Source organism: Quercus robur, chromosome 6 (assembly GCF_932294415.1).
Source record: "Quercus robur chromosome 6, dhQueRobu3.1, whole genome shotgun sequence".
Taxonomy (NCBI): Eukaryota; Viridiplantae; Streptophyta; class Magnoliopsida; order Fagales; family Fagaceae; genus Quercus; species Quercus robur.
Window position 1 is genome coordinate 6,316,860 of NC_065539.1, and position 11,008 is coordinate 6,327,867.

The 11,008-nt window shown below is 36.2% G+C and overlaps 1 long non-coding RNA gene across 1 annotated transcript; it reads right to left on the minus strand.

Moving 5' to 3' along the window:
- Positions 1 to 2,357: 2,357 nt before the first annotated feature.
- LOC126732466 (uncharacterized) lies at positions 2,358 to 11,008 on the minus strand. The gene is made up of 5 exons (XR_007659478.1): positions 10,827 to 11,008; positions 10,635 to 10,698; positions 10,492 to 10,533; positions 2,917 to 2,997; positions 2,358 to 2,634 (listed from the first exon to the last, which is right to left on the minus strand). It is a non-coding gene; the product is annotated as an uncharacterized LOC126732466 (long non-coding RNA).

Sequence of the window (11,008 nt, forward strand, 5' to 3'; positions counted from 1 at the left end):
TGAAGAGGTGGGTGAGAAAGAATTGGGTTCATCACATAGACAACAATTTGCTGCCTTTTTGGATTAAAGGAGGAAGAGTGGAGGAGAGTAGAGTAAAGTTGGCTAAAAATAGGCTAATTTTGGATCATATCTACTCTACTTTACTCTCCCTCCTTCTCCTTCAATTCAAACAGACCATTAAAGTGGAAAATTCTAAAGTTCAGAACATGAAGGTTTACAAATTGGTTTCATACACACCTTTCAACCATAGCCATAGTCTGATCATGCTAGCATGTTTGATCTCCCAATAGCCACAATCAATCACTCTTCTCTCTCAATTCCCAAACAATTCTTATGTGATTTTACATAGACTTGAGTCTAGGAGGGTAAAGGATTTGAGTTGCAGAGTAGTATATTATTTCTTTATAAAAAAATTTTATTAAAAAAACTACATAAATTTACTTATCAAAAAATTATAATTTTATATGGACTTGTGCTTTTTCTTTTTTCTTTTTTTGTGGAAGCCCAATAACACAAGTGGGACCTGGTAATTTTCTCTCCATGCCCACCAATTTTGGCCCCCCAATTTGGAGAAAATATAGGGAAGAAGACAGAGGTTGATATTAATTACTATTCTATCCCCCCACTCATTCTCCCCCTAATTTTTTTTCTTCTTTTTTCCCACTTGAAGTTCACCGTTTGGTTTAGTTATACCCAACTCCAGCTTTTTTCCCTAAAAAAATATTTATATAAAAATTTATTTAATAGGAGCATGATAGTAAGTTTTGTAGAAAAAATATTTTCTGTCCTAATAAAAAAGTTTTCCACCTTTCTATTTTTTCACCCCCAAACCAAAAATCATGAGAGAAAATTAAACATCTTCTATCCTTCTACTTTCCTGCCTCGCCCAATTTTTAATTTTCTGTCCTCTGACTTTTTCATCCTTCCAACCAAATGGACCATAAACGTTACACCCATGATTTGCACTTAAACAAGCTACTCGCCCATGTGGCAATTCATTGAGATATATGTGTTGGCAAATTATTAATTATTACTGGTATTCATTTTAATTTACCTCTAAGAACATAGTTTAGCTACAAAATTGGTTGTAACCTAAGACTACACCTTTACTCAATATCCTTTTATTAAAGATGAATTTTGACAAAACCACCATTAGATTACATCTTCTTCTTATATCCTTCATGTTTGCAAAATTTTTAGAAAATTAAAAATCAATAGCTATGTTATCAATAAATTGTTTAAAATGCAAGTTTTTGTAATTTAAAATTATGCATAAAATATAAGCTTATAGATCATATAGTAAATAAAATCCAATTGACACAAAATTTGAAAATGTAAAGAATATGCAATTTAACAATGAGATTTTCAAAATATATAGTAATATTTTTTTTATATTGTAAAATTGTAACCTTAAGCTACAATCAGTTTTGTAACTAAACTTTGTACTATCTCTAATATGACTTATTTACTTGTCTATAGCAACTTGTCAATGTGTCTAAACTTGTTGTGTTTGTTTTGTTATGCACACAAGCACAATTGTAACACAAGGTTTGAATCACAAATTACTCCTACAACAATCACGATGGTTTTAGCATTTGGGACTAACGAGATCCAAAATTTGAACCATTGAAACTATCTCATCTTCTCTCATAACCGAGTGTGTTTGTTGCTTAATATCAAAAAAGTGTGTTTGTTGAAAAATGGCCGACCAAACACTAAACTTTGAGCCTCTACCAAAAATGGGAATGTGATTTAAAACTCATGACTGTGAAGATGGGATCATTTTTCTTTTGTTTAAGCTTAGAGAGAGAAGACGATGGAGACTAGCGCGTAGAGAGAATTGATGACATGCAATTTTTTTTTTCTCACATTTAAAAGTGTAAAAAGGTGCAACTCATAAGTTTTAACAGATACAACTTGAACACATCTCATTAGTTATTTTAAGTAATGCAATAATTAATTATCATTGTAAAATAATTTTACTGATTATTTTTATAAGATTTATATACAATTTTTGAAATATGACAATCTTGCTAAAATTGAGTTTTATTTGGCAACAATTAAAACACAAGTAAATCTAAAATATCAAAGATAACAGGCAAATGCCATTCCAATAGAGCCATCCAAGGTTCAAAAATCCCCCCTAAAGATCAAATATAATTAAATTTGAATCCCCAAACATTACACATAAAATTAAACAAAATATTTCAACATGCCCTACACATCATGCAGATTAGTAGTTAGTACTTGGGTGAGAAGTGAGGAATATGACTATTTTGATTCCTCATCAATCTTTCTTCGATTCAACCAACTCACTCCATATACCTCCAAAAGCGCTAACCCACAAGCAAAAAAAATTTTAAAAAAATCAAGCAAATATTTCATACTATTGATTATCCCCTCTTCCTAATAGCATCGCAAGTAATATAATTAAAGTCAAATCCCCAAATATTGCACATGATAAGTATTATACACAAAACATAATATAAAATTAAACAAAATATTTCAATGTGCACTACACATCATGCGGATTAGTAGTAAATAGTTGGGTGAGAAGTGTGGAATATTAATATTCTGATGCCACATCAATCTTTCTTCGATTCAGCCAATTCGCTCCATATACCTCCATAGGCACTAAGCAATAAGCAAATTGGGAAATCATTAAGAATTTTTATGTATTAAAAAAAAAAGACTATGATTTCACTTTCTAGTCCACAAGTTTGCATCTTCACAAAAATCCAAATAATTTCATGAACCAGCAAACCTAATAAAAAGGTAACCGAATTTACGTTCAAAGAAAAATTTCTACAAACCAACAAGCACAACAAAGTTAGGTTTAAAAGGATCAAGTATAAAGTTACCATGATGTCTTTCAATACATGTGTGTAACAGATTTGTTTAAATCGTAAGACTTACCTAAGGTACCTAGCCAATTTCCCCAATGTCATAGATTTTGCTGCCTTTCCTTCCAGACGTAAAATTTGCCGAATAGTCGCACTATTAAAAAATGTATTCATTAGAATGGAAATAATATTGAAACAACAATATTTATTCAGATTGATTCTGAATAAATACCAAGATGTCAGAAAGGAAAACCGTGTCAATGCAAAATCTTATAATAAAAGTCATACAATATCAAAAACCCAATAGGCATAAACAAATGTCAGTTCCATAAACATGTATCCTTCTTGCAACATAAATAAGCTTAACAAAGTGTGCAACATTGTTAGGATAACATACTTGGGCATGATTGTATTGATTAGCAATTAATTGGATATTAAAAACCTAAATATAGGATGGGTCCAAAGGGCCCAACCTTGGTGAGGTTTCACGTCAACACACATGCAAATGCACAAACACAAAACCACCACATAAATAAAAGAGACTAAAATACAAATTAGCTCCCCTAAGTTTACAAGATTTTGATTCTCTCCATATAAAGTGAAATGGAGAGTGTCCATTAAAAGCCCATGATTCAAAGTTGAATAAATCAAGGGTCTCGATTTTGGCAAAATCTTGACCATAAATTGATTCAAATTTGAATCATCACAATTAAATAGACATTCTCCATTTCACTTTGAAATTGAAAGTATCCAATCCTAGTTTACATGTGGTGTCATTAGTCCTATATTCTTTATTTCACCTTTGTCTAGTTATACAATTCATAGTACTAAATCCAATTGATACGAGGACCAATTCCATTTTAAAAATATGTGTTTTAACTTTCATTCAAACTACCCTAGACCTTCAAATTCAATTTACTGGAGGTTGATAATGCAAAAAATGAATGTGGCAAGATGATGGTATCATTCTGATGTACCCTTTTATGCAGCTCAGTCACCCCATTATCAACCTATGATAGATTCCATTGCTGCTATTGGGCCAGGATTTAAGGGGCCTTCTTTTTATGAGTTAAAGGGACCCCTTTTGAAAAATGTTGTGCATGAAGTTAATGATTTTTTGTTAGATATAAAAAATGATTGAAAAGTATATGACGGTTCAGTGATGTCTGATGGGTGGACAAATCAAAAACAACAACCAATAATGAATTTTTTGGTGTATTGGCCAAGGGGTGCCATGTTCTTAAAATATACTTCAGGCCTTACAAAGGATGCTAAAACGTTGTTCAATATATTTGATTCTGTTGTTCAAGAAATTGGTGTGGAATATATTGTGCAATTGATTACAGATAATGCTTCTGCCTATAAAAAAGCTGAAAAAAAATTTACAGCAGAAGTATGGTACTTTATTTTGGTCTCCTTGTGCAGCTCATTGCATAGACTTGATGTTGGAGAATATTGCTAATCCTAAGTGGTTCCCTCTTGTTGATGAAGCAATTAAGAAGGAAAAAAAGATAACGAAGTTCATTTCCAACCATAGAGTTGTTTAGACTTGATGAAGCAAGATTTTACAAATGGAAGAGAGTTATGTCATCCTGCAATTACAAGGTTTGCCACTAACTTCTTAAGTCTACAGAGCATGCTAAGGTTCAAAAAAGAGCTTAGACAAATGTTCACTTGTGATAGTGAAAGTCAGCGAGCCATTAGCCAGAGTACTTCATCATGTTGATGGGGATGAAAAACCTGCTATGGGATACTTGTATGAAGCAATGGACAAAGCAAAAGAGGAAAAAAAAAAAAGAAGGTTGAAGAACAAAGTTTATTTGTATGGACATTATATTAGAGTTATTGATGCTAGATGGGACAAACAACTTCATAGTCCTTTGCATGCAGCATATTGCTTTCTTAACCCTACAATTTCTTTAGCCCTTCATCTAAAAGGTAAAATGAAGCTCAAAAAGGGTTGCTAAGCACTCTAATGAGGTTGATTCCTAATCCTGACATTCAAGACAAAATAAGTTCACAACTTGATGAGTACAAAAAGTCAATGGGTGACTTTGGCACATCACTAGCAATCTGCCAATGAGAGAGACTAAATTCAGGTAAACATTAATAATTTAAAAGTATTTCCTTTAAATATGTCTATTTATCCTTTATAGTTGTTATTTCATTTTTACAAGGGCAATGCTCATTTTACATTTTACTTGTTATTGTAGTTTCATGGTGGGAGCAATTTGGACTTGGAGCTCCAAATTTACAATCATTTGCCATTCGTGTGCTAAGTCAATGTTGTAGTGCAACTAGTTGTGAGAGAAGTTGCAGCACAGTTTGAATGATTCAGACATTTTTGACACTTGATGAACTTACCTGAGCTTTTCAATTTTTTAGTGTGTTGAGTGTTTGGGTCTGAGTGTTGGTAGCCATTATGGGTGGTGTTTGCAGCTTTTGTATTGAATCCGAAGTTTTTCAACTGGTGGTAGAGGAAGGGGGACGGTATTTTTCTTTAAGGATCTTTGAGTGTTGTAGGTACCTCATGAAGTCGGTCTTCATGGGTAAGACCGTGGCACATTGGCTGATGAAGAGTATAGAACAGTTTGCCGTCGGGACCAATCTAAAGAATTTTTATAAGGTCAAGGAAGGTGATTTAGTCTACACCCTCCAACGGAACTCCAACTCTGTTGGCCTGTTCTTACTTTTGTCTGAATTTAAAGCTGGTGGGCCTAGGAGGTCCATTATTATACCAGAAGGCAGAGCAAAAAATGGATGGAGGGTTTTTGGGTTAGAGTTAAGGAAAATGTTGGAACCTGAGAACTATGTGTATGGTGGGTCTGTTTTTGCAGCTCAGCTTCATAAGGTTAACTTAGGGGTTCAACCATTCAAAACATATGCTGATACAGTGCATGGGAAGCAGTACCCAATTTTTTAATAGAGGAGGTTGAGCAGTACACCGGTGAGAATACCAAGTCCCTCGTATCTAGGAGGTAGAGATGTGGAGTCTCAGAGCATTAATGAGGAATCTAATTTTGGAGAGACAAATCCGGTAGGAAATAATAGGAGATCTCTGTTGAAATTCAAATCATATTGGAATGAACATGGTTATGGAAAAAAACGTGATTTGAGGAATTCTGACTGGACAGCAGTAGGCTTGATTGTAGAGGTGAATGAGGAAGTTAAAAGGAATGTGGTATGGAATTCTTATAAAGGTGGTTTGAGGAGTTCTATTTGGGTGAAAAGGAATCAGAGGGAGCATGTGGTGGGCCCTCCAAGAGGGTCACGAGTTCATACAAATCCTGTGGTGTTTAAAGGTGGTTTGAGGAATTCCAAGTGGGTCAGTCAGAGGGAGCACGTGGTGGGTCCCTCTAGTGGATCACAGGTTCACTTACTTCCTGTGGTGGGCTCTGATTTTGAGTGGGCTTCACAGGAAAAAAGTAATAAAATGCCAACTGTGGGCTTAAGTTTGAAATCCAAGCTGGCCCAACCTGATTTGGGATCTACTCAGCTGACCGAAGCAAATTTCTCAAGCCCAAGCTCTCGTGTAATGGGCGAGTCATCTGTGACAACGGCAAAAGCTTCCTCGGATGAACCCAAGACCCCAATGCTTACTGAAAAGGTGGCAGATCGTCAGGCAGAGTCTTCGATGGTTGTTTAGAGCAGTTGTGTGTCTGGGACCAGCTTCGATAGCCTCACGGTGGGTCGAACAAAGGCTGTTTGTAGCTTCTTGGATGGGTTCATCTCCAACAGTCTCGTGGTGCCTCAGATGGTGGCTGGGAATGGTTCTATTTGCCTTGGGGTGGCTCTGATGGAGATTGGTTGTAGTTCCTCTGATGGGTTTAGCTCCGATGGACACACAGTGACTCGGATGGTGTTGGATAGTGCTGGGGTCAGCTCCAATGACTTTGTAATGTCTCAGGGTAAGGTCGATAGGGTAGCTACGCCAATTTCTATGGGTATTTTCTTGGCAGCAGCCCTTCATAGAATGATGGCTGCTAGGTCGGTGGATTATGGTGTATATGGTGTGGATAAAGCTGGAAGTGGGAGTAGAGTGCATGTCTCAGGGGGTGGATGACAAGTGCACCAGGCAGATAGTTGTTACTGAGACTGTTAAGCCCAATTTAGAGTTGATCGAATCAAAGTCAGTTTTTGGCATATCTGACTTAGGGGACTCGATGGAGGAGGGAGGGGCTATCTCAGAAGTAGCTTGTTTGGGTAAGGAGGAGAGTTTGACAGATTGTAATCCGCTATCCACTATCGCTCCTACGAGGCTAGACCTATCGATGGAAATGCACAAGGATACTGAGGTGTTGGGTCTAGGTAGTAGGCTGGATGTCTCAAGTTGGGTGAACCATAGGATCTTAGGTTTTAGTAAAGTGGTTGGGCTTTCTGTGAACCATCATGAGAGGTTGTGCATTGACTATCCTCAAAGGCTAGAAAGGGAGATGGAGGTAGTTATCGAACGACGGAAGAAAGCAACGGTTAACCAAAAGGCAGCCTCCTCAACGGGTAAAGGGAAAAGAGAATTGAGGAATTTAATTTCCTCGGTTAATTATGATGGGTGATAGGGTGTTGGTTGTGTAGTAGAAGAAGCAGTGGGGATTAAAAGTATTAATGAAGTTGAAGATGATTTCTTGGAATGTTAGAGGATTGAACGACTCCGAGAAACGTTTGGTAGTTAGAAATTTATTATGGGAGTGGAAGTGTGATGTTATTCAAGAAACAAAGCTTGTTGGCATGAATAGACAAATGGTTTGCAGTTTGTGGAGTTGTCCATATTTGGATTGGGCAGTCCTAGATGCTGATTAGACGGCTGGGGGAGTCTTGATTATGTGGGATAGAAGGGTTTTAGAAAAGTTAGAGGTTCTGGTCGGTTCATTCTCGGTGTCCGTTCAATGGAAAGGGGTGGAGGATGGTTTTATTTGGGCATGTTCATGGGTGTATGGCCCAAATGACAACAATATGAGGGGTTATTTGTGAGATGAGTTGGTTGGTATTCAGCAGTGCTCGAATGTTCCCTAGTGCTGTTTTGGGGATTTTAATGTTGTTCGCTTTCCTAGTGAACGGAGGGGTGGATCTCGGCTTACTTTAGCTATGGAAAAGTTTTCTGAATTTATCGAGGACCTAAACTTGATAGACTTGCCTTTGGAGGAAGGGAGTTATATATGGTCTAGTGGTACTAACCAGCCATCCATGTCTAGGATTGATAGAGCTCTAGTGTCACATGATTGGAAGCAACACTTTCTAGATGTGATCCAACGGATTCTACCACAACCTATTTCGAATCATTTCCCAATTCTTTTGGAGGCAGGGGGTATGGCGTGGGTGTATTATTTGTCGTTGTTGTGGGGAGACAGCGGATTACTTGTTGATACATTGTGGAAAGGCTTATCGACTGTGGTGCTTTGTTTATAGAACCTGTGGGATTTGATGGGTCCCCTTTGGTACGATGTCAGATCTTTTTGGCTGGTGGAATTGGTTGGGAAAGCATTCATCTCACATTTGGAATTTAGTTCCATTGTGTTTGACGTGGTGTATTTGGAGGGAACGCAATCGGCGGACATTTGAGGATTTAGATAGATCCGAAGACCAATTGCTCGCTCTCTTTTCTGGTTCCCTTTTTGATCGGGCTAGGGCTTGGGGGCTCACATCTAGTGATTCTCTTCCTTTATTCCTAAGCTCTCTTCTTCTTTGTTCTTAGTGTTTTTCTTCTTTTATGTTCGTGCTTTTCTTTCTTTTCTTGTATGTTTGATATGCTAGTGCTTCTTTGCATTTAGCAGTTTATTGAATATACATGTTTCTTACCTATTTTTTTAAAAAAAAGTTGCAGCACATTTGAATCAGTTCACACAAAGAAGAGAAATAGATTGGAACATAAACATGTAAATGATTTGGTCTTTGTCCATTATAATTTGAGGCTTTGAGAAAGGTAAATTTATTATTGTTACTCATATGCAAATAAAATGTACTTTCAAATAATTGTAAAATGTTACTAATGTTTGATATTCCCATTGGTAGGAACATTCAAAGGAATAAGTATGCATTGGATCCTATAAGCTTGGATAACATTGACTTGATGGGAGATTGGGTGGCTGAAGAACCTGCACTTCTTAATCCAGATGAAATAAATTGGGATTGTCTTAATGAACCAGTAGCCCTAGTGAATGTGGAAGAGGATGCTGAACTTGAAACTATTGATGTTGATGACGTTGATGATGAAGACAACAACAATGAACATGGCTTGACAAATCTTCCAATGGGTCCTGGTAGTTCTTGTGGGAGTTCTTTTGATGATGAATTTGATCCTTTTCTCATGGATGATGATGAGGAGGAGGAGTAATATTATGTTATAAACTTTGTTGGCTTATTAGTTATTATGGACTTATGTAATGAGAAATGACTTGTTATAAATCTTATTACTGTTTGATGTTATATTGAGGTTTAAGACTTAAGAGTTAAGACTAAATGTTTTGTATTATTTGATATTTAGCTATTGACCTGTAAATCTTCTTATTGTGTTGTGTTGCTGTTCATTATCATGAACATCTTGTACTTCTCATTTATTTTTTTCCTTCTTTAATATAAGATTTCTGATTACCTATCAAAAAAATATTGATGTTTAAGACTTAAGAGTTAAGACTAAATGATTTGTATTATTTGACATTAAGTTATTTATTTATTTGAATTGACAATTTTATGCTCTACAAGAATATATATAAATTATTTTTTAGGAACCCCAAAACACCCTGAAACGGTACGCTGAAATTGGCTGGTACCGAAATATTTCATTCTACTGGACAAACCGAAACGGGGTCCGAAACAATATTCTCTTAACATTGCTAGAGAGTTTGCTCCCATCTTATAAAGATTCAAAGCAACCAAATCACTCTGGTCAATACACTGGCGAGAGAGAGACGTTGAAAAAGGTTGAGAGAAAAGGAGAGTGGCAGCAGGTAGCGAGGAGAATGAGAAATGATATGAGAGTATGTTTTAGTATTTCAGATCCCTTGAGGGCAATAGGGTAAAACTAATAATTAAAATATCTAATTTAAAACATATTGAATATATTCAGGTTGGGTGAGGTTAGACAGGTTGGTGAATATGCTGACCCTAACCAGACACTACCCAAATGTAAAATAATAATAAATAAATAAATCCAATCCGACCCTACCCTACCCACCGGTCCACAAAAATCAATACAACCCATTGGGTTGGGTCTGTTTTGGTGGGTCAGTGTGTTGACTGCACATCCCTAGAATCCATGTCTAAGTCCCTAGCCTCCCATCAATAGGGAGCATCCCGACGGGTATTCTATTAGATCAATTTAACCCTCAATCATCTAAATTGAGGTCAATATGGTCCCTCCATCCACATCACTTATTTAATGTAGCTAATAATTATCCCATGAGGCATCACAAGATCTAAAACTAGTACAGATTAAAATAAAACTTGATAAACATCTGTAAGAGAGAGAGAGAGAGACAAATTATCTCAACAACAAAATGCATAAAATTATCTCGAATTCATGTCTACCCACATAAGTAGAGCCCGTGTTCAAATGTATATTTGAAGCATAGTACCGATAAGATCAAGTAGCTAAAGGGTTTTGAAATTGTCAGCAATGATATTATGCACAAATATTGGGTTTAAACAGACATACTCGGGATATGTTTCTTTAGAAGATCCTCCCCAAGAAAACAACCTGAACGACCACCAAAGATGTAACATGGATTAGCATCATCGCCAACAAAATTTCAATATATATATATATATATATATATTCAAAAACCCAGTAACACTTGCCTTTCTCCTTGAAGCCACGCAGACACTGGACACGAAAGACTAACTCCAATTATAGTATAAATTACTACAACACCGGATGAGATGAGATGAGAAAGAGGAATTAGGGTTAGGCGACTTGAAACAAAAAAGAAAAAAACAAATCCAATTACATGAAATAAAATAAAAACCTAATCGATGAACATAAATTCTTACCTAGCCTCAGATTGGTAATAGGTGGATCCATTGGCATTATGCAATTTGGAGAGATCAATCGCGCAATGCAGAAAGAGCGTATATGATAATATATTCTGGTTTTGGGTAGAATGTGAATAGCTCTCTCTCTCTCTCTACAGTACCAATTTGGTTTGTATTTGGTGAGTTTTACAAAACACACC